A 24695-nucleotide genomic window follows, 5' to 3' on the forward strand; every position below is an offset into this window, starting at 1 on the left:
TGTTATGTTCCACCTATTGTTAACGTATAAAAAACGTCTCCAATGCATTCTTTGAACCATTTTCTAAGACCTTAACAATGGTTTTTGATTTTTTTGTAATCTCCACATTGGGTTTCCCGTTATCTCATTGTCCAAATCTTCCTTGACCACGTCTGTGAAACCTTCTTGTTGTGTCCAAAGATTCAAGAACTTAAAATTTTTAATGTGGGTGGCCTCATCATGTGCACCTTGAAGCAATAAAATACTATGATCAGAACCAGTCTTGGGGGATGATGAATTCTTGTAAGGTAAAATTTGGAGGCACAGGCATCATTATTAATAACTATGTCAAGTCTGTTAATCCTTGTCCACCTCATTCCCCTACAATTACAAAAATTTTAACCACTTCACCAAGTCCATAAGAGCACAATCATACATAGAACTTATAAAGTCCAAGGTCATTGATAAAGTATGAGGCACGCCACCCTTCTTCTCATCAGCATTCACAATAGTATTGAAATCTCCGAACACAACCCAAGGAGCACTAATCATACCACAAACTATCCAGAGACTTCTCCATAATCTCATTCTTCTGCTAGAGTTTCTTTTAGCATATACAAATTGTGAACCAAATATCATATGAGTCATCGATCTTCTTTACTATAAAGGTGAGTTGTTGTTTCTGATGGGAGATGAGGCTGAAATTATTTACTGTTGATATTGAAGATAGCATGATCAAATCAAAAAGAGTCTGAAATTCCTCAATGTGATTGGGAATGAGGAAGGGTTCTGGTAAAGCAATAAAATTTACATTGTAAAGATTGACAAGTCTCATGAGTCTTTCAAAAGACCCTTTCGACCTCATATCCCTAATATTCCATCTGATTGCTTTAATCATTTAAACATATGGGGATGAGAGCTTTTGCATTTGATTATGTCATGTAACAGTCCTCACTGACTTTCTTTTTTTCTCTCTTTCCTGTGTTTTGGGAATGTCGATGAAAGACCATTTTTGTCAATGATATCCTGAATATCATTTTCAAAGGGATTAACGGGATCCTTGAGGATCGATGTATCCCCTTGCTTCTGATCTAGTCCAAATTCCTCGTATGGTTCTTCGACTATGATGTCCATATCCATATCATTGTTGTGATTATGTTCAAGTCGTTTAATGGAACCTATTCTCAGAGGTCTCATATTCACTATAATTTTACCGTTAATATATTTTAAATTATTAGTCCTAGATAGAGTAAAATGTAATCTTGATTCAGACAGATCCTCCACTAGGTTGGTGCTTCTTTGAGAACTGGTTTGCATCACCCTATTGTTATTGTTGTGTTCTTGGATTCTTGTGGTGTTGTGTACAACCTTCTCATCGTCCGAGATGTCATGAACTTCTTGAATCTTAGTAAAGTCTTTTATAGTGTTCGGATAAGAGCCTAAAATACCCTCGAAGTATTAAAAATGGTACCAAACTACCCTCCAGCCACCTATTGGCTCGAAAATACCTTTTTCACCCACCTATTGGCTCCAAAATACCCTTGCCATCCACCTTTGGGTTCAAAATTGACCACTTATTTAACGGTTTTAAATTTAAAATATTTAAATATTTTTTAAAATATTTGCCGCTTAACTATTGGATATAATTTAATTTATTAATATTATTTATAAACCAACCCACTACCCACTCATTACTAATTAAGCCCCTATCCAATTAATAAACCATTTATAATATCCAAAAAAGCCTAATCACTACTAAAGCACGACGAAATTACCGATTCATGAAAATGATATTCAAAATTATTGAATCCGAATTGAAGTCCCAATTAAATGTAGGTTGAGCCGCTTATTTAGGAGGAAGCTTTCAATAGGATTTTTTTTCAAACTTGAATTCGAAATTTATGAATAAAGGTAAAGAAGTAGCACCTCTCAAATTAATTCATGCACTTATAAATATAATTTTATAATTTTTATTACTTGTTTTACATATTAAAACTTTAATACATTCTTTTTAAATAAATTTATCTATCAAGTAACATCACATAATTGAGGCGAGTGAATAATAAAGATAAACATAGTCAAACTTTTAAGTTTATCGGTAAATTTATTTAGACACTTGAATTATAATTTTTGTTGAGGACTTGAATGTGTAATAATATACTTCTATAGAAATTTTCACCTTAAATTTTTAGAAACACTCATTTGTAGTAGCTTTCTTGTTGTGGATTAGTAATGGAGGGGGCTTATTAATTGGGTGTGGTTTAATTAGTAATGGGTAGATTGGTTAATAAATTATATTAATAAGTTAAATTATAAAACATATTTGAGCGTTGCATATTAAAAAAAATTAAATATTTTAAATTTAAAATCGTTATATAAGTGGTTAATTTTGAGCACAAAGGTGGACGAGAAGGGTGTTTTGGAGCCAATAGGTGGATGAGAAGGGTATTTTGGAGCCAATATGTGGATGGAGGGTAATTTTGTACCATTTGTGGTACTTCAAGGGTATTTTAGGCCCTTTTCCGTAAAATGTTTAATTACTTTGGTATCTTTCCTTTCCCTCCCTTTTTTGCTTTAGTACTCTTCTTCTTCCTAAATCTACATTTCATTGCTTGAATGGATTTTGGTACAGTAGAAGTCTTCTTCTTCTTATATTTTTTCTTTCTTCTTATAACTGGAAATATTCTAAAGCAAATGCTAAGAACTCTCTGAAGGCACATGTTCAGAAGTTGGACTACTCTTCTCCTCTTCATGCACCTTTACTTTCTCTATGTTATTCCTGGTCCTTTGTTTGTTTTTCTTCTAATTTAATTGATATGGTTATCAATATTGTGCTTATAGCTTCTTTGTTGTTGTCTTTGTGCTTTTGGGAATGGTTTGTCTTATCCCCTCTAGGTTTAGAATTCTCAACCTTTGAACATATCATGTTGGGTTGTGTAGGAGAAGTAGGAATATCAGCAGCCTTTGTCACATTAACCTTGGAAGGGTTAACCTCTGAACTTGTCACTATTGCAGTCGAAATTAAGTCGCCTTTGATACTTAAACTTTTGAAGTAGCAGAAATAGTGTTATAAATGTTATTGGCTAAAGTATCATTAAAATCAGCAACATTAATCCCTTTCGGTCCCATTATCTGTTGAAACATTACCATTCTTCTTAACACTCTCTCTGTTTAAAAAAGAATGACCCTGTTTCCTTTTTAGTTTGTTCCAAAAAGAATTACCTCTTTCCTTTTCTTGCAACACTTTAACTTTAACTTTTCACATGACATGTTTAAGAGCACAAGATTAAAGGACATTTTGGTACATTTGACATAACATTAATTTAGAACCAAAAGATTAAAAAGTCTTCTTTCTTTTCTTAAATTCTGTTCCAAGTCAAACTAGGTCATGCTTTTTGAAATGGAGAGAGTAGCATTTTCCCTTTTCTTCAACTCTTTTTTCCTCTCCACGGCTCTACATTGAAGGATTGGATGCCCCAGAAGTTTACAATACTTTTGGAAGTTTTGCTGTTGAAATAAGCAAAGTCCAATCTAAATTTTGAATGGGTAGTTTGGTCTTTTCCTTACCCTTTTTATTTTATTCGTCATTGGCAATTACTTAGGGGTATAAACTGAACTTACTCAGTTTATGTTGTTAGAAAAATAGTTATAGTTTTGAGAGAAATAAAAAGTAGAGGAAAAAAGAGGAGAAAGGAGAAGATCATCTAAGATTCGTCAAGATCGTCGTGTTTAGCTTGTGGATTTCGTTGGGGGTTGTCCCTAAAAGGTATGTGAGATCACATAGCTTTGGGTTAGTTCAGCAACGCACCAATCATTATTCAATTTTAGAGAAGTTATTATTAGATTAGAAAGTAAATTGTAGAGTTCTTGAAGAAATTCGTTTGAATTCTTGTGGGTTGTGTTGTTGGAGTTTTCTTAAGATTGATTTATGTTTTTAGTTGTTATTATCTAGTATAATCTGATGTATATTGAGGGTATAAATGATTCTATGAGTTAGAGGAGAGAACCATTGAATTTTAGAGGGTTTAGAGATGAAAATGAGACCCCAGCATGACATTTGAACATTGAAGGCTTGTGCCCCGCGCCTGTCAGTGCTCCAATGAGTCCAGTTCTCCCCATTCGTTCCCTACCTTCTATGACATGTTCTTTAGGAATGTACCTAGGATTTCAATTTAATTGGAACATTTAAAGGTACATCTAAATACCATAAAATCATGCATAAACATGAGATCATGAACCTTGAATCCTTAATACAATTCAAGGATGTTAAGATCAAAGTAACGATAAGTTAAGAGTTGTGTATAGAAGTTAAGAAGCAAGTCAAAGAAAAGTTAATAAAGTTTTCAAGAATCTTTGAGAAACATTTAACTTTATTTTAAGACTTATGTTTAAGTTAAGCAAAGAGGAAAGAGTTGAGTTCATTTCTCAAAAAGCAATACGGAAACTAAGTTTTCCCAAAGACTTTATTATTGTTTCGTATTTGAGTAAAGAAATAGGACTCCAAGAGAGATTTTAAGGTACGTTTTGAGTAATTATTGTCAAACCATTAATGAAGTTTGTTTTTAAAAACACATAGGCTAAGTATATTTTGTGAGTAGTATTCAGCACCGATATGGGGATGCGAGTTCATAATAACTCAGATCTCGATAAATCATGTACTCATCAAGGGTCCTGAAATATTATACCTTATTGATGACTCCTTAAGATGCTTTTGCATAGACTAGTGGATCCTTTAAGTTAAGCGTCCTACATGACATCAAAGTATAGAAAAATTTTAGCAGCGTGGGCAAGACGATGTATCACCACTTAGGTTAATAGTGGCGGTTGCCGGTTAGCTAATTTCCCATAGAAAATATATTGATTTATTAAATAAGTAAAGTCTAGCTTATTATTGTATGGAATTTAACAATCTAAGTGGTTTTTACTTTTTTACAAATTTTTTCATATATTGAATGTGTTTTTCTTTGTAATGAGTTAAGTTATTCATGAGTTGAGAAGAGACATGGTACGTGTTCCTTTAAGAATTTTTTATAGCCTATGTTCTGTTTAGCATTCCAACTCGCATACTTGTACATTAAATGTACTGATGTCAGTTGGCCTGCATCATCTTATAATAGAGATGTACCAAACAAAGATAAACATCCAATGCCTTGTTGATCAGGTTCACCACTCAGAGTCAATTGGTGAGCCTTCTTGCATTCTTGAGGACTCTACTTTTTATCATTTGATTTCTAGTTTTATCTTTTTAGGATGACCAGGGGTTCTATACCGACACCCTTCTTTATTTTAAAAAGCTTTATAGGCAAATCGTTATAGTTCTTTAGTCATATTCATTACAGTTGTATTCGTTTAAGACTTGTGTTATAATTTTGTCTAATATATTATTTATTAAGTTATTTCATGAGTTAAATCTCTTTTGTTTAAATCTTCTGCTGAGTATTTAAATTAAGACAAGTGTTCACTTTATCCAAAATTAAGCTTTGGGCATAACAAACTTAGTATCATAGCATATGATTCAAGATTCCTAGGGATTCTATTAGGCACCGTCTGTAGAGTCCTTGTAATTGGTATAAGCGAACCACATGAATAATTAGGAGTCTCTGACACTTAGGAAATATTCTCATTTATTTCATACTCATTTCATGCGTTAAAGTTTTATCTTTAAAAAGTTTCTTTCTAATTCATGCTTGTGCATGTTTTTATATAATCATGACTCCACCAAGATCTATCAGAGGTCGTCCTTCTAGATGTAATGTGAAGGAGCAAAGGGTACCCATAGAACCTGAGGTTCAACCCTAAGGAGAGATTACCAATGTTGAGTTACATCAGGCTATCCACATGGTGAACAAAGTTGTGACTAATCAGGTTGGGCAACAGAGAGGAGCTAGACAACAAGTTACTTATACATTGAGGTTGCGAGATTTCTAGAGGATTAATCCTCCAAACTTCACTGGCTCGAGCACTACTAAGTATCTAGAGAACTTTATGAAAGATCTGCAGAATTTATTTGATGTTATGCGTGTTGTTGAAATTTAGCATGTTGAAATGGATACATATCAATTGAAAAGTGTGTCTAGGACTTGGTTTGACTAGTGGAAAGGGGATAGAGTTTAGGATGCACCACATGCGAGTTGGGCTTGTTTTGAGTATGTTTTCATGGGGGATTTCTTTCCCAGAGAATTTCAAGAGGTCAAGGTACGTGAGTTCCTTACACTTAAGTAAGATTATTTAAGTGTTCATAAATATGGGTTGATGTTCACTGAACCCTCGTTATGCTCCGGAGATTGTTGCATACATGAGGAGTATGATAAGTTTGTTTGTTGTTAGCTTGTTCCATCCATCGAGCAAAGAAGGTAGGGCATATATGATAATTGGGCACATGGACATATAAAGGTTTATGGTTTATGTGCATAAGGTTGACGAAGAGAAGATGAAGGGGATAGGGAGGAATTTAGCAATATGAAATCGATGATAAGAACGAGTATGGGCAGCTGAAAGGTAGTGCGAATCGTCCGCCCTTTCAACAAAACCAAAAGGGGCATGCTCCATCATCTGCTAGTGCACGTGTACCCTAAATAAAATGTGAATATAAATGTCGTAATTCACAACACTTAATCACTAATTCGACATTATCTTAAAATATTATGGCTTAAGGATGTAGTTTGGCTATTGCATGTGCTAGTTATGGTAGAACTCACCCAGTGTCGTGATGGCCAGACATGTTGTTTCAAGTGTGGAAAATGGGGTCACTTCATTAAAGCGTTACCTACGAACATGTAGGATAATCAAAATCAAGGGAATAGATACCAATCTTAATCAGTTACGCCACTAGATAGGGCTGCACGCAGAGGATCTAGTTCCGGCATCCACAAAGGAACAAATTGTCTTTATGCTACAGTCGCCAAAAGAAATAGAACACTTCAGATGTTGCCAGTGGTATGATAAATGTATCTAATTTTGATGATTATGGTTATTTAGACCAAGGAGAAAGTTTATCTTTTGTAAATCTTTATGTTGCAAATCAGTCTGATGTTATTCTTTACAAACTCTGTGAACCCTTTTGTCTTTGAAAACCTGTTGGTGAGTCTATTCTAGTTGAGTGAGTATATCGTGATTGTGTCATTTCCATCAATTGCAATTACACCATGAATGATTTAATTGAGTTGTACATGATATATTTTGATATAATTCTTGGAATAGAATGACTTTAGAGTAGAAAATTAGTTCTATACGTAGTACCAACGGGTCGTTTTATATCATACCTCATGTCAAGAAAGTTAGTTTCCAAGGGGTGTGTCTATCACTTATTCCGAGTTAATGATTCTTGAGATACCTCTTATTTAGCAAGTTCCTGTACTAAAAGAGTTTCAAGAATTATTTCAATATCATCTACCCGGAGTCCTCCTTAGTGAGAGATAGACTTTGGCAGAAATAATCTTTCAAATACTTATCCTATCTCTATTCCGACATATTGAATGGGACTAGCAGAATTGAAAGAGGTTAAAGAGCAGCTAAATATCTTTTGGATAAGGGCTTTATTCGACCAAATATATCACCTTGGGGAGCTCTAGTCTTATTTGCGAGAAAGAATGATGGTTCCGTTAGAATGTGTATAGATTATTGTTAGTTGAACAAGGTTACTATCAACAAGTATCCTCTTCCTAGAATTGATGATCTTTTCGATCAGCATCAAAGTGCTTCTTGATTTTCAAAGTGTCTTAGGCTTTGCTGGATATTATAGGAGGTTATTATAGGGGTTCTCATCTATTTAGTCCTCTGTGAGCAAGTTAACTCAGAAAGAAGTGAAGTTGCAATTGTCTGAATCTTGTGACTAAAGCTTTTAGGAGTTAAAAAAGAGGTTGACTACATCCCCAATGTTGACCTTAATAGAAGTTACGCTAGGCTTCGTGGTGTATTTTGACGCATCTGGAGTTGGTCTGTGTTGCGAAATGATGCAAAACTTCAAGGTTATGGATTATACCTCCAGATAGATTAAGGTTTATTAGACGAATTACCCAACAGATGACTTAGAGTTGGCGGCCATAGTATTTTCTTTGATAATATGGTGTCATGATTTATATGGTGTGCATGTAGATGTGTTCACAGATCACAAGAGCCTTTAATATGTGTTTACTTATAAAGAGTTGAATCTCAACAAAGGATATGGTTAGAACTACTCAAGGATTATGACATTAGTATTCTTTACCACCCAGATAAGGAAAATGTTATTTTTAATTCTATGAGTAGGTTGTTTATGGATAGTATCGCCCATGTTGAGGAATAAAAGAGAGAGTTAGGGAAACATCTTAATAGACTAAAGTGCTTGAGAGTCCGACTAATGGATTCCATAAGAGAAGAAGTAGTAGTGATCAATGGGGCTGAATCATTATTAATGTTAGAACGAAAAGTAAGTAGGACGAAGATACCATTTTGCTTGAATTGAAGGAAAATGTTCATAAGCTAGAAGTATTAGCTTTTGAACCATGTGGAGATGGTGTATTGAGATATTAAGGTAGGTTGTGTGTACCAATAGTGGATGGACTCCAACAAAGGATCATTGAGAAAACTCATAGCTACAGATATTTCATACATAAGATATTTCATTCTTCTGGGTTCCACAAAGATTTATCTTGATTTGAGAGAATTTTATAAGTGCAGTATTATGAAAAAAGGCAGTGAAGAATGTTTAGCCAAGTGTCTGAATTGACAAAAACATAAAGTACAGAATCAAAGGTCCGTTGGTTTGGCTCAAAATATAGAAATTCAATAATGGAAGTGGGAGATGATTAATATGGATTTCATCACAGGTTTACCAAAGTCTCGAAGGCAACGTTATTCAATTTTAGTGATTGTGGATCGCTTGACATAGTCAACTCACATATTTCCTGTAATGACTCCCTATTTGCTCGAAAATTATGCTAAGATACATATTCAAAAGGTTCTAAGAATTCATGGGGTTCCAGTCTCCATTATCTCAGATAAAGGTGCACAATTTATTGCACAACTCAAGAAAATTTATGGAAGGGCTTGGGTTCAAAGGTGAACTTAAGTAATCTCTTTAATACTCACACAGATGGGACATCAGAGCGCACTATTAAAACCATAGAGGATACGTTGAGGGTGGATTTCAATGATTCAAAGGTAATTGGGATGATCACCTAACTCTCATCAAGTTTTCTTACAACAATAGTTACCACTCGAGCATCAAAAGGGCTCCTTATGAAACTCTTGATGAAAAAATATGAAGATCTTTTATTGGATTGTTTGAAGTTGGAGACTTAGGGTTTAAAGGAATAAATTTGTTGCTAAAGCTATGGAGAAGGTGAAAGTTTTTCAAGAGAGGTTTAAAATAGCGCAGAGTCGCTAGAACTACTAGAGTGATTTTAGGAGAAGAAAGTTATAGTTTAAAGTAAATGATTGGGTGTATTTAAAGGTTTATATATAAAGGGTGTGACGAGATATTGTAAGAAGGGGAAACTTAGTCCCCGGTATATTGGAATTTATGAAATATCCAAGAGTCTTCACAATGTAGCTTATGAGTTTGAGCTACCATAAGATTTAGCCATGATTCCTCATGGTTTCACATCTTATTGTTGAATAATTGAATAGGTGATCCATCATTTATCATGCCAACAACATATATTGTGGTTAAGGATAGCATATCCTATGAGGAGATTCTTCTTAAGATTCTAGATCTCCATGTTCGCATGTTGAGAACAAAAAAGTAGCATCAGTATAAATCCTTTGGAGGAATCAATTTATTAAATAAGTTACTTTGAAAGTTTATAAGGTTATGAATAAGATATATCAACATCTCATTGAATCTAGATAAGTTTCGAATTAAGGTACTAATCATTTTTTCGTGTTTACTTACAAGTTGGCATGTTGTTTTGCATTTGATTGTGGGTGCTTGAATTGAATGTTTCATGTTACACCCTTATCCTAGTAAGAGTAATCTCATTTGAGGACGAATATTCCTAATGGTAGATACTGTAAGATCTAGCAAATTGAAATAACTAAGAAGAAGCTAAAAATTGAAATAGTCATTTTTGGGAAGAACGAAAACTTAGAAAGTTTTTTATGTTAGGAAAAGTTGTGATTTTGGTCAACATCAAATGGACGTAAATTCTATCTCAATATGATTTAGGTGTACTTCAAGATATGGTTGGAAATCTCATGGGATAATCTTTTAAACGATGCTGAATTTTTGCGATTCCGTGTTTGTATGAGTGACTTATGCCCTTTGGAAGTTGGCTTGTTAGAATAAGGAAAGTCCAATCCATATTTCGAAAGGGTAGTTTGTTCTGTTTCTTACCCTTTTCTTTTGATTTATGATTGTTAATTACTTAAGGGTCTAAAGTGAACTTAATTTATTCTTGAAGAAAAAGAGTTAAGGTTTTGCGAGATGAGAAAAAAGGAGAAAAAGGGAGAACGTTCTTGATTAATCAAGATCGTCGCGGTTGACTTGTGGATTGAATAGGGGGTGTTCCCTACAAGGTATGTGAGATCACATAACGTTGGGTTTGTTCACACGTGCCAATGGTGATTTAATTTCTGCAATATTATTAGATTTGAAATTAAATCCTTGAGTTCTTGATGAAATTCGTCTAAATTCTTGTTGAGTAGTGTCGTTGGAGTGTTCTTTATATTGATTCAAATTTTTAGTTTTGTTTTTCGAGTATAATTTGTTGTGTATTGGGGATATAAATTATTATAAGAGTTTGGGGAAGAACCATTGAAGTTTAGACAGTTTGAATATTAAAACCAAGCAAGAAAAGTTTTCAAACACCTGGGGATAGGGGAGGGGCATCGCGCCGGCCAACGCACCCCAAAAGGGGCTCTGAACATTAGGCTCTGGAGTATCACGTCAGCCAGAGCACCCCAGCAAGCCCTCTGAACTTTGAGGGCTGGCGCCCCATGCCTCTCAGAGTTCCAAGGACACCAGCAAGCCCTCTAAACTTTGAGGGATTGTTCCTTAGTGACGTACCTACTTTTTTTTAGTTTATTTCGACAATCTAAGGTACATGTAAGCATCATTTAATAAGCAATAAACATGAGATCATGAACCTTGAATCCATAATACAGTTCAAGAAAAGTTAACATAAAAATTAAGAGAAGTTAAAAAGTTAACTCTAGAAGTTAAGAAGTAAGTTATAAAGTTTTCAAAAGTCTTTAACAAACGTTTTAACTTTTTGAAGACTTAAGTGTAAACATAAGCAAAGTGTAACATCTCACAACTAGGAAGAACTAGAAGGAAGTTTAATATCTGAAATAGTTATTTTTCGAAAGTATTTGTGTAGATCTGGAAAATTGTAATCAAGTTAGAGTTGAGTTTTTGGTCAACTTTAATCAGTAAAAGCTCCTACATAAGGATGAGTTAGGTTTAGTTCTAGATATGGTTGGGTATCTTTTGAAATTATAATTTTAATGTCATGTGTGCGTGATTCCGAGTTCATATGAGTGAGTTATACTTTTTGAAAGTTGGGCTATTGGATTAAGGAAATGTCCAATCCTGAATTTTAAGGGGTATTTTAGTCTTTCCATTGCCCTATTATTTTAATCAATTTTCAGGAGTGTAATAAGGATATGATCAGATTATAGTCAGTTTTAGAATTGTTATTTCACGATGCGGATAAGAAGAAAGGTAAGAGAAAAGAATAAGGAGAAACAGGCAAGTCCATCAAGATCAATCAAGAAAGTTAGTGTCTTTGCCAAGGGTTTACTTTTACCATGTATGTAAGGCTATCATAACGTTGGAATCAATCTCCCACGTGCCAAGCATATGGATTTCAGTTTGGTTCATCTTAAAAGAGTTTGAACATTGAACATCTTGGTGTCTATTGTTGAATTCATATAATATTCTTGAATTTGACTATGTTGGGAAGTTTTAAAGTTTTTTTACGTTGCATTATAGGGTCGTTTCGAGTTAGGTTTTGACTTTTTGTCTTTTCTTATGCGTAGCTATCTATAATCATCCCTAAAAATCATGAAAAATTTCCAAACACAAATCTTAATTCATGAATCCATAATTCAATTCAAGGTCAGTTAATAGTAGAGTTAATATTAGTTAAGAGTCAATTCAAGATCATTTAAGAGTAAAGTCAAGATCAGTTAAGTTTCAATTTAAGATAAGTTCTTAAAGTTTTCAAAATACTTTCACAAACATTTTATGCAAAGATTTTCTTTCTTCAAATAAATTTATCGGCACTATATATGCCCAAAGAAATTTAAACTATTTTCACATTTAAATAAGAATGGAAACTGGGATTTCCTTAGAGTCTTCAGGCTCATTTTTAGAAGAGATTACTAGCTTTATAAATGAAACAAGAAGGGAAACAGATATTTCCAAGATAACTATTAATCTATGTTTTTGAGAATTAATCTCAAATCACATAAGTATATTTTAAAAACATAAGAGCTATATATTTTGGGACTAATATTGAGTACCATATTGGGGAAGAACCTGAGTTAACATAACTAACGTCTCCATTCAACCATGTAGCCACCGTGTGTAGAAAAGGATCATACTTTTTAGATGAATCTTTTTCACAATAGACTAGTGGATCAACTTAGTAGTTTAGCTTCTATACCTTTGGCCGGTTATAGGATGCGCTAGTAGCAAGAGGTAAATCGATGCATCATCACTATAACTCTAATGTGATGGTTGCCAATTATAGAAATTCCCACAAAAGTTATTGTATTTTATATACATCAGTTGATTGTATTTTTACATACATTTCATAGTTATTTTATATCCTTGTTATATCAATAGAGTTGACATTATGTTTTTAAACAACATTTCTTTATATTACACTTGTTTTAAACTTATTTCTATTGAAATGAGCTCACTTAAGTATTCATGATTTGAGAAGAGCCAAGTTAATTGTTCAACATTCAAACTTGCATGCTCGTACATTCAATGTACTAATGATAGTTGCCCTGCATCCTCTTATTATGAAGAAACATGTAACTAGTTTCGACATTCCGGCGCATTGTTGATCTACTGAGCAGTTTAAAGTCATTCGTTGAGTCTCTTTGCATTCCAGAGGATCTATGTTAATTGCTTTCTAGTTAGTCTAGTAGGATGTTATGGGTTTTATCCCAACATCCATCTCAGTTGTTATAGAGGCTTCATAGACAGTCGTATATTATTCCTTTGAGATTTTCCATTATCATTTCTTATTGTAAAGACTTGGGTTGTTACTTTTGGTCAACTTGAATGTTTGACCTTTTAGCATTCTCAAATATTTTAGTATTTAGTTCAATTAAATGTTATTGATCTTTATTAATATGTATATGTTTTCCGCTTAATTAATAAGTCATGCCAAGAGTTCGTTCGAAGATAGCAATGGTCTTCGAGTGCAAGTCATTCCTAGGGTGTAGGCTCGCGGTCTGGAAAATTTGGTATTAGAGCACAGAGTTCAAGATTCCTAGGGAGTGTATGAATCAGTGTATTGACAATCCTACCTATCGTTGTGAAGTGTGCCACATCGATAATTAGGAATCCCTTTACTTCATTGATACTTTTTTCATGTGTTAGAGTTTGATCTCTGTAAAGTTTCCCTCTAATTCGAGCTTGCACGTGTTACAGATATCATGCCTCCATGAAGAGCAATCAGAGGTCATCCAGTTAGGACGAATTTTGAGGAAAAAGAGTTTCCAAATGCACCTTATGTGAAACTGCATGGAAAAGTTACTAATGTTGAGTTCATAGAGGTTATTAGGATAACAAGTCAAGATGTGACTAACTCTTTGAAGATTCACGAGTTCTTAAGGATGAATTCCCAAGCTTCACTAGTTCGAGCACTACTGATGATCCAGATAAATTCACTGAGGAACTGAAAAAATTATTCGAGGTGATGCATGTTTCTAATACTTAATGAAGTGAGCTAGCTACAAATCATTTGAAGAATGTTGTTACGACATTTTTTGTCCAACAGAAGGGGGGTAGATCTTAGATGTGCCTGCCTTTAACAATGTAGACCAACACATACTCATAATTGAAACCAATCCTCATGTAATATCAACAATGTGAAAGGTCATTATTTCCATATCATGTACCATTATAAGCACATACATATACAAGAACATCATCCTATGACTTTCCTCAAGGCTAACTAGTGCAATGTTTAGATAGAGTCTCATACCCCTACATAGACTACGCTAAACCTCTTAGGTAATCCTAGTTACAGTTTATTCTTTTGTTTATTTTACCTTTTGGGAACATCTTGCCTTAACCTACATAGACCACATGAGGTTATGTGGAATCTGGTGTCATGGAACATTACACCGAAGGAAGGCATACTACATGCCAACGTAGTACAAAAACATGAACATAGCAACTACGTGGATTCACAAACTATTATTCCTATGAGCGAATCATAGTTAAAGAACTAGGTGATATAGCAGGGGCTCTCCTTATGCTACATGCATTGGAGCCCCAATATCAAGAGTACATTACTAATCCTACTTTAGCGACGTGGGAAGGGACAATCCTCAATCTAGTTCACTCGATGCTAAGCTAGAATCCCTTTTGAAATGTCTTTATTAATCATCATAGCTTAATGTAGGACATAGGTTCTATCCCTTCTATAAACATAATCATCATAGCTCAATAAGAATTACATGAATGTTCTCCTTCCACTGCAATTTAAATAAGTGATGTTAGCAGATTAACATATTCACGTCATGATAAGGCACATTGGTAAATCATCACCATCCTTATAACATTTACATCTTAGCCAACACCTCAGAAACCATAGTCAAGAAATTTCAATTCAACATCATACCAAACAATCAATCTAATACAAGGCATACTTCAATATAACATCATCACTTAACCACAAGTAACCATAATTGAAGTAAAGAATAGGGATCCCAAGACTTACCAAGTCTCCTTCATAATCCATCATAAAGGATTTACCATCAACCCAATAATTTAACCCAATAAGGGTTTAACATCATTATATAACAATAACAAAAATAATAAAAATCCTAATTGAATCACTACATCACAATCCATTACTAGGTCATAGCATAAGAAAGAAACTTAGGTCAAAGTCATAATCTAGGTTAATTACTTAAGAAATATTATGATAGGACAACAATTGAACCTAATATATTCATAATTTTTACATTATCATCATCAAGTAGTAATTCAACCAACAACCGATTCAACTGAACCAACATTACACAATTTATATCAAGATCATAACCTAGGGTTAAGGAGAATAGGTCATTCTCTACAAACTAGATCAATCCATTAAGAAATAATATAATTAAGTTAAAATACATGTTTATCTATTAATAATATCAAAAATAAATCATAAACAGAGTAATTCATAATATCATTTTCATATTGGATGAAAAACCTCTTGAAAACCCAACTTTTGAAATCAATTTGATGGAACCCTTTGAGGAAACATGTCTAAAAGGTAAAAGAGATCCCATATCTTACTAATTAATGAATATTTATGGATAAATTCAACACTTTGCAGCCTTTGAACCCACCCCTAGATTGGTCTTCAATGTGGTTCTGTGGGAGAGAGAAAGAATAGAAAAGGAAGAGAGTTCTGCATTTGAGAATTGTGAGAGCTTAGGTTAGTCTAATTAGATTAGAGTCTTTATATAGGTTGTTAACTAACATAATTAGACCTCCCTTAACCCCAAATAATTAACTAACCCCTTAATTAATTAATTTAAATCAACTTAAAACGTGCAGCAACTCAAGTCTCAAACACGACACCCCGACCAACAGTCCGTCTATGAGACGATGGCCACAGGACACTCCATCCTCTTTGTCCGTCATTTTGGTCAGATACTGGTCCAAAACTAGTCTTGATAAAAATTAATAAGTTTTCATGGATGAGGCAATCGACGGTCCATCGATTGACACATGGATCGTTAATTACAAGTTGTGGGTCCCGCTGCCATAGGTAGTACTATGACCTTAAAAGTAAGGGTCCTCCTTAAGGGCCCTTAGTTGGTCCTTGGAGAGTTGTGCCCAGATGTTTCGACTATGAATTAACTCGAATACGTGTTAGATACCCTTCCACCAATTTTCATCTTTTTCCAACTCCTTAAATCTAGTCAAATATGCTAAGGCACGCTAACACCTCAATGAACTAATTTCTACATGTCTTTGACTTTTGGTTTCTAGACTTCCAAAATGACTTATATTCATTAAAAAAGAACTTAAAATAGTTTCTAAACTTTTTGACACTTATGTAAATATCTACAACATGTCTTAGATTTTCGAAGTGTTATAATTGTTTCCCGAGAACTGAATGTGGCCAAGGCACGTGAGATTCGCGCACTTAATCAGGAATTCTAAGTAGTCATGAATAGAGTTGAAGTTTACCCAACTACCCTTTTATGCTTAGAAAATGGTTGAGGGCATAAGGAGTAGAATGATCTTGTTTTTTACTGGGTAGGGCGCTCTATCAAGCACATGGTCGGGCATTAATTCTTATTAGCGACATGGACATTTTGAGGATGATGGTCTATGTAGATCAGGTAACGGAAAAGAATCTGAGAGATAGAGATGAGTCCTATAAAATTTGATCGAAGACAGGGAATGAGTCCAACCGGTCCTCTTTCCAACTAAAATTAAAGGGAGATGATCTATCATCTTCCAATGCACCTGAACCTAAGAACAAGGGTGAGTACTATGGTTAGATTCTAGAGCTAAACATACCTATTTACAGGGTAGTGCGGTGCAAGAGGGTAGTAACCTCCTGCGTATTCCATGTTTGGTAGGAACCACTAAGGTATTTGTCCTGAGGCTCCATTGGTTGTTTCAAGTGTGGTCACACCTACAATTTCATGCGAGATTGTCCAAAAAATAAAAAGGGAAATAGTAATGGGGGCAATAGAGCCCAGTCCTCTTTTGTTGCTCCACCAGATAAAGCTTCACCTAGAGGAGTTACTTCTATTTACTAGCGGAGGATAAAACCACCTCTACGTGATCACTAGTCACCAAAATCACGAAGATTCGCCAGATATTGACACTAGTATTATTTGAGTCTTTGACTTTACTCTTTATGCCTTACGAGATCACAGAGAGAGTTTATCTTTTCGGAATCCATATGTTTCTATGAACTTTGATGTTATTCCTAAGCAACTTAGTGAATTGTTCTGTATTTCTACACCTGTTAGTGAGTCTATTCTAGCAAAGCGAGTCCATTGTGATTGTTCCATTTTTGTCAATCACAAGAGTACTACGGCTAATTCAATTGAGTTAGACATGGTATATTTTGATTTCATTCTTGGTACTAACTGGCTTCATGACTTTTATCCCTCAATTGGTTGTAGAACTCGAGTAGTCAATTTGCTTTCTCCAGATGAGAAAATCATAGAATGGAAAAACAGTTCATCAGTAACTATGAATCACTTCATTTCTTACCTTAAGGAAAGGAAATTAGTTTTGAAGGAGTGTGTCTATCACTTGGTATGATTTAATGACTTAAGTGTTGAGGTACCTTATATTTAGTAATTTTAGTGGTGAAAGAGTTACCTAAAGTCTTTCAAGATTATCTACCCACAGATCCTCCCGATAGAGAGATAGACTTCGGTATGGATCTTCTTCCAAATACTCATCATATATCTACTCCACCATATATATAGGAACCAGAAGAGTTGAAAGAGTTAAACCAAAAGTTGTAGGATCTATTAGATAAAGGCTTTGTTCGACCAAGTAACTCACCTTTGGGCACTTCAGTCTTATTTGTGAGAAAGAAGGATGGTTCCCTTAGGATGTTTATAGACTACCCTCATTTGAACAAGGTTACCATGAGCAACAAGTATCCTATTCCTAGAATTGATGATCTTTTCGATCAGCTTCAGGGTGCTTCCTTTTTCTTAAAAATTGACCTGAAATCAGGCTATCATTAGTTAAGACTAAGGGAATGTGATATTCTAAAGACAACTTTAGAAACGATATGGTTATTATATGTTTTTGGTCATATCCTTTGGTTTGACTTATGAACCAGCAACGTTCATGGAACTTATGAATAGAGTGTTCAAACCTTATCTAGATATGTTTCTTATCGTATTTATTGATGACATACTAATCTATTAAAGATATGATGAAGATCATGCTAGTCATCTCAGAATAGTTCTTCAGACTTTAAAAGATAAAAAGTTGTATGCGAAGTTGTCCAAATGTGACTTTGTATTGAGTATGTGGCGTTCTTGGATCACATAGTTTCTGGAGATGGAATTAGAGTTTATACTCAAATAATAATGTAGTGCATAATTGGCCTAGACCCACCTCTCCAATTGATATTAGGAGTTTTCTTAGGCTTAGCCTGATAATATAGAAGGTTTGTAGAGGATTTCTCATGCATTTGGTCCTCTTTGATGAAGTTGACATAGAAAACGGTAAAGATTCAATGGTCTGAAGCTTGTGATTAAATTTTTCATGAATTGAAAAAGAGGTTGACTAATTCCCCAATTTAACTTTACCAGAAGGTACTCAAGGTTTTATGGTGTATTATGATGCATCTTGAGTTGTCTCGAGTTCTTTTTTTATTTAAAATATAAAAGTTATAGTTTATGCCTGCAGAGAGTTGAAATTTTATGAGAACAACTACCCAACCCATGACTTAGAATTGGTTGTTGTAGTATTCTATTTGAAGATATGGCAACATTATTTTTATGGTTTTCATGTTGATATATTCACGGATCATAAGAGCCTTTAGTATGTGTTCATTCAAGAAGAGCTTAATCTCAGATTAAGGAAATGGTTAAAATTACTGAAGGATTGTGACGAGACTATTATTTCCCACTCATTTAAGGCTAGTGTTGTTGATAATGCCTTCAACATCTATGAGTAGTACTGCCTATATTGAGGAAGAAAAGAGAGAGTTAGCAAAAGGTGTGTTTATGCACACTTACGAGCTCCACTTATGGAGTCAACATGACGAGGAATAGTGGTGACGACTGGGGCTGAATTATCGCTAGTGTAAGAAGTTAAAGAAAAATAGGACTTAGATCCAATTTGTGCTTGAGTTGAAATAAAATATTCAAAAGCAAAAAGTATTATCTTTTGAACAAGGGGGAGATGGTGTATTGAGATATCAAGGTAGATTATGTTTACCTATGGTGGATGGACTCCAAGAGAGAATCATGAAGGAAGCTCATAAAACCAGATATTCCATTGATACTAGTTCTACAAATACGTATCGCGATTTGTGAAAAGAGTTTTAGTTGAATAGCATGAAGAAGGGCTTCGCAGAATTTGTTGTTAAGTGTCCAAATTGCAAGCAGGTGAAAATTGAGAACCACTGGATCAATTGTTTGTCAAAGAGTATATAACTTCGAGAATGAAAGTGAGGGATGATAAATATAGACTTCATCATGGGTTTATGAAGGTCTTGCAGACAACATTAATTCATTTGGGTGATTGTCGAAAAAATGCCAAAATTAGCCCATTTTCTGTCGGTTAAGACTACCCATTCAACATAAAATTATTCTACGTTATGTATTCAAGAGGTGGTAAGACTTCTTGAGTTTCAGTCTCCATTATTTAAGACAAAGGGGCACAATTTACTTCACAATTCTGGTAATCTTTTCAGAAAGGCTTGGGTTCAAAGGTAAAGTTATGTACTGTCTTTCATCCTCAAAATGATGGGCAAGCAGAGCTCAGTATTCACACATTAGAAAATATGTTTAGGGCTGTGATTTATATCAAAGGGAATTGGTATAATCACCTACCTCTCGTTTAGTTTGAATAAGAGTAATCACTCAAGAATCAAAATCACTCCTTGTGAAGCTCTTTATGGGAAAAGATGCAGATCTCCGATTGGATGGTTTGGAGTTGGTGAAGTAGGGATGATAGCAGCATAAATAGTTCACGATGTTATAGAGAAGGTGAAAGTGATCCATGAAGGATTGAAAACAACAGAGAGTCGTATAAATTCCTATACTGATGTTAGGAAAAGGGTGTTAGAGTTCGGAGTAGATAATTGAGTATATTTGAATGTTTCATCCATGAAGGGTGTTATGAGGTTCGTTATGAAGGGGAATCATATTCCTCGGTATATTGGACCTTATCGCATAGCCAAGAGGATTGAAAAAGTAACTTATGAGTTTGAGCTACCACAGGAATAAACAGCGGTTCATCCGGTGTTTCACATCTCCATGTTGAAGAAGTGCATGAGCGATATTTCATTTATCATTTCAAATGAAAATATTGGGATCAGGGATAACTTGAATTATCAGGAGATTCCAGTACAAATTCTAGATCGATAAGTTCGCAAGTTGAGAATAAAATAGGTAGAATCAGTCAAGGTCCTTTGTAGGAACCAATTCATTGAAGAAGCTACTTGGGAAGCTGAAGAGGACATTATGAAGACATAACTACGTCTCTTTGAATACGGAGAAAATACAGACCAAAGTACAAATTTTGCTCTTAGTACTATCTACATACTGAGTGAGCATGTTCTTTGTTTGCAATTGCTTTTGGGATGTTTGAACTTGATGTACAACCCTTAGCTCACTAGGAGTAAATCTCATTCGTGGACGAATGTTCCCAAGGGGGAGACATTGTAAATATCTCGCAACTAGAAAAAACTAGAAGGAAGTTTAAAATCTGAAATAGTTAATTAAGAAATTATTTGTATAAATCTATAATTGTAAGTTAAAGTTGAGTTTTTGGTCAAATTCAATCAGCCAATACCTCCAAGTTTGCATGATTCCGAGTTTGTATGAGTGAGTTATGCCTTTTGGAAGTTTGGAGTTGGAGTACTACAAGAAAAATGACCTTTAGCTAAAGGAAATCAAGTCGTTAACAGTAAAATTAAAGTAATTAAAAATCTATAACGACCGGACAAAAATTGGTCGTCACCGGTCGTTAAAAGTTCCGTCGTTAAAGGTTAACGACCGGATTGCACATCCGGTCGTTAAATATAATTTAGCAATAACAATATATATTGTCTTTAAACTTTCTTACTACGACCAAATGCCCTTTCGCTAATACTCAGTTGGTCGATAAAACCTGAAGAAAAATGAAAAACTCCTGTCGTTATAACTACTTTTAGGGGCCATAGTTCCTTTCCTTTAGAGGCTTAAATTTCCTTTTGCAAATAGTATCATTTCATTTTCTTTTCACATGCAATAAAAAATATCATATAAAGTTGTATCGCTAACAAAGAACTTAAACATCACATTAACTTAGCTTTACTTAAAAAAAATATTTTTGACAAAATATCTAAAACCATTCATGTTCGACATAGTATCTAAAAATGTTCGACATTTATCAAATCCTAACATTTTTTGAAAATGAAATTGTAGCATCTTCAACTAGCTGCACAATTCTTCAACATCTTATTCTTAAATCTTCAAGTTCATCATCTGTAAAAGAACAATTCAGGTCAATTAATCTGTAATAAAATGTCAGATAGCAAGAAACTTGGTTTTGGACAAAAAAAATCTAATGGTTGAAGTAGAAAAAGTTGATTTGCTTCACTTGTAAAGCACTCTACGAAGCATGTTTCACTCGAGATAATCTCAGCAGAAGGAAAAAATAAATATTCAGGAGATGCTATATGTCCAAATAATATATAGAAACCTACAGTCACCTACAAATGCTTTGTTGCTACAAATATCTAGAAGAGACTTAAATACCACTCTCTCCAATTACATAATCCAAGGCTGTCAAAGATTCTAATAGTAAAAATACTAGTGATGTCACCACCATTACTGATGAAATACTGACATTTCTGTCTCATTAGTTGAAAATTAATGAGAATTTGTGATGTTGATGTCATAATTGGCAAGATGTCTGAACATAGAGAGTACTTAAGAAGTGCCCAACGATGTTGTTTTGTGGTCATGTATAAAGTCCCTTGCTAGTTTGTAAATATTTTAGGATTGAAAATTCTGTTTTGTCATAGGTTTAATCGGATCATATAGAGCTGTAATTTTTCCTATATCTCTACGCTAATTTATGACTACTTTTGTTATTAAAAAGTGTTGATAATGATTTTAAACAAAAATAGTTAAGGAAGTCTGAAGCCATTATAACCTGTTGGTTTTGACTTGTTATCTTCTCCTTCTAAGTTCTCCTATTAATGTGTGCTAATGATAAAGACCATTTCTCGGGATGTTATAAATTCTACAACCCTGATCACAATTAGAGAGCAAAGAGATGATACATTCAGCAAATAAACTCACAAAGTGTTAACAGAAAATATACCCAAACAAAGCTATAAAAATACCCAAAGTTTTCTAGAAGCATACATCGTCATTGATTCCTCAGTTCCTAGAAGGGTTTATTTTCAGAGAACAACAACAAAAACTATGTCGCAATCTCAAATTAGTAAGTGCTGGACATAAAAATAAATTTTTCAACTTCATTGGAACACGTTTCATTCCACCATTGGAATTACAACCATCATTTCTGCTTTGTTTTAGGGAACCTCTTTCCAAATAACGTTTTTGTTGCAATAAGCGAAAGGAAGCGTAAAAGACATCAACAATGATACAATCATAGATGAGAAGACAACACTAATATTGATCAGTTCCTTAAGTCTGTTGATTTTTCTGAAGACACAAATAGTGAAGTAGCTCTCTCCAGCAGCCTAGAGTTACTAAGTACATCTGCTACAAAATAAGTTATTCAAAAATTACTTGTTCTATTTAATTTATCTATATAAAAATAGCTTTCATAGTTTTTACACCCTTAAACACATGAAAGGTGTAGTAAAAAGAAGGATGCAAGGGGAGGACGAGTGTCATTCTAACTAAGAAAGTTTTCCTTTTTGTTTAAAGTGTTTGAGATCAGTATCTATATTAAAAGCGTCCTTAATGTCCCTTTTCACCTCGGAGGATTGTTGTCTTTCTTATGGGTTGCAGTCATTTTGTTCCTGTTTTATACAGAAGGACTGAGACTTTTGAGCAGTATCCTGGGAGAATGATGTATCTCTATTCTCTGATTATCTAACATACATAACTGATCAGAATGTCTGGAATTGATCCTTCAAAATTATTGGAAAAGAAAGTTATGTGTTAAGTTGGTTCAACATTCTGATAGTTCAGGGAACATTATTTCGCAAGTCAAGTGTTTCCAGGTTGGGTAGGAAAAAAATACTATCAGGAAAGTTATGTATTTCCAAATATACCAATATAACAAAACTCCAACTCTAGAATACTTCTAGTGAAACTCTAATTGAAATAAGGCTAAGAGCATGTAAGAAAAGGTTATTTCCCAATATCCACTTGTAATCTTGGTACATGAAAAATCTGAGACACTTATATCCTCAAACATGTGGGTTCCGCGATGAATAATGCATGTAAAGAAAGAAGAAAATTCTAAGTCAAACTATAGAACCTCTAAGTATATAGTTAGCTCCAATGAAAGATATGCTAGCTCTGACAACTAAAACATGGAGAGCTAATCAAAAACAAAAGATGTCGATTGAGCCAGACTAAGTAGAGAACTAATGATTTTTACAAAAAAAAAACCTATATCATTAACAAGAGCATAATTAGTCCGACTAAAAAGCATTAACATAAGAGGCTCATGTTTTTTCAAATAAAGATGGTTTTGGAAATTGGTATGAACATTGAAGAAGGTGTATATTTCTTAACTACAAATGGTCTCTCTCAAGTGTAGTTTTTAAATTTCATAATCTCTTAATTAAGCTGACAATAAATTCATGAAATCTACATGAATGCCTACTAATGATTTTGTTAGAAATGAGAAGTTCAAATTTGAAATTACCTTTTACAATACAAACTAATGCATTGATCTTAAGAGTTAATTAAGACATGTAATGATAACTTTCGACAAAAGTTGATATGGAAGACTAAGATCCCAACAACGATCATATGTTTAAGTTGGAAATCTCTTCATGACGACACACTCAATAACACCACAAGATAAAAAATATATACATTACCAAAAGAAGTTACATGAGCCAAGAAAACCTTGAGTCCAACAATTATCTTTTTTGCCGTTGCACCGTTGTAGTTGACTTACAGAGTATGTTTGTGTCTATATATTGATTAATCCTAATGTAGATGATTGATTCATTAAGGCCACATAATTCAGCCTAGGCAGCAACAAGTCCACAGCTCATGCACCAAGAAGTTCAAGTGTAGCTGCAACTGCTTCAAAAAGTTGCAGATGTCACAGAATTAAGCTCTTCTAAATTTGGGCAAAATAGTTGCACAGAAAATTAAGCAGCACAAGATTGCAACTCTATGTTACAGGTGTAGTTTATGAAAAAGTCGTAAAAAGCAGGTCATTGATTGAGCATCTATGTAAAAAGTTGGAAGGGATAACGTCATACATTTTACAGTTGAAAATTTTAGTTTATAACGTATAATTTGTTTCAGCTTTTCAATTTATTTATAGCTTTGTTTACCAATATGCTGTAGTAATAACTAATAGCTAGTTGCGTTTTTCCTGCCTGTTATGTAAAGTTCTAAAATGTGTTGTTGATACCTAATAGGTAGCTTCAATCAGCAACAACCTACATTTCTCAGACTCTTTAAAAGAGCCTATGTGTGTGTCGGATCCTACAAAGATAGTGTATTTTTAGAGAACCCGACATTGGTGCTGCAAAAATTTTGGAGAGTCTGAGCAACATAGGCAACAACTATAGGCCTTTGTCTGATCATAATAGGAGGTGAGTCATCAATGTAAGAAAAAAATGTATTCGAGAAACACTGCTCATTTACTCTAAAGACTTGATAGGATGAAAATGATT

The sequence above is a fragment of the Solanum pennellii genome, chromosome 7 (assembly GCF_001406875.1).
Source record: "Solanum pennellii chromosome 7, SPENNV200".
NCBI classification, from domain to species: Eukaryota; Viridiplantae; Streptophyta; class Magnoliopsida; order Solanales; family Solanaceae; genus Solanum; species Solanum pennellii.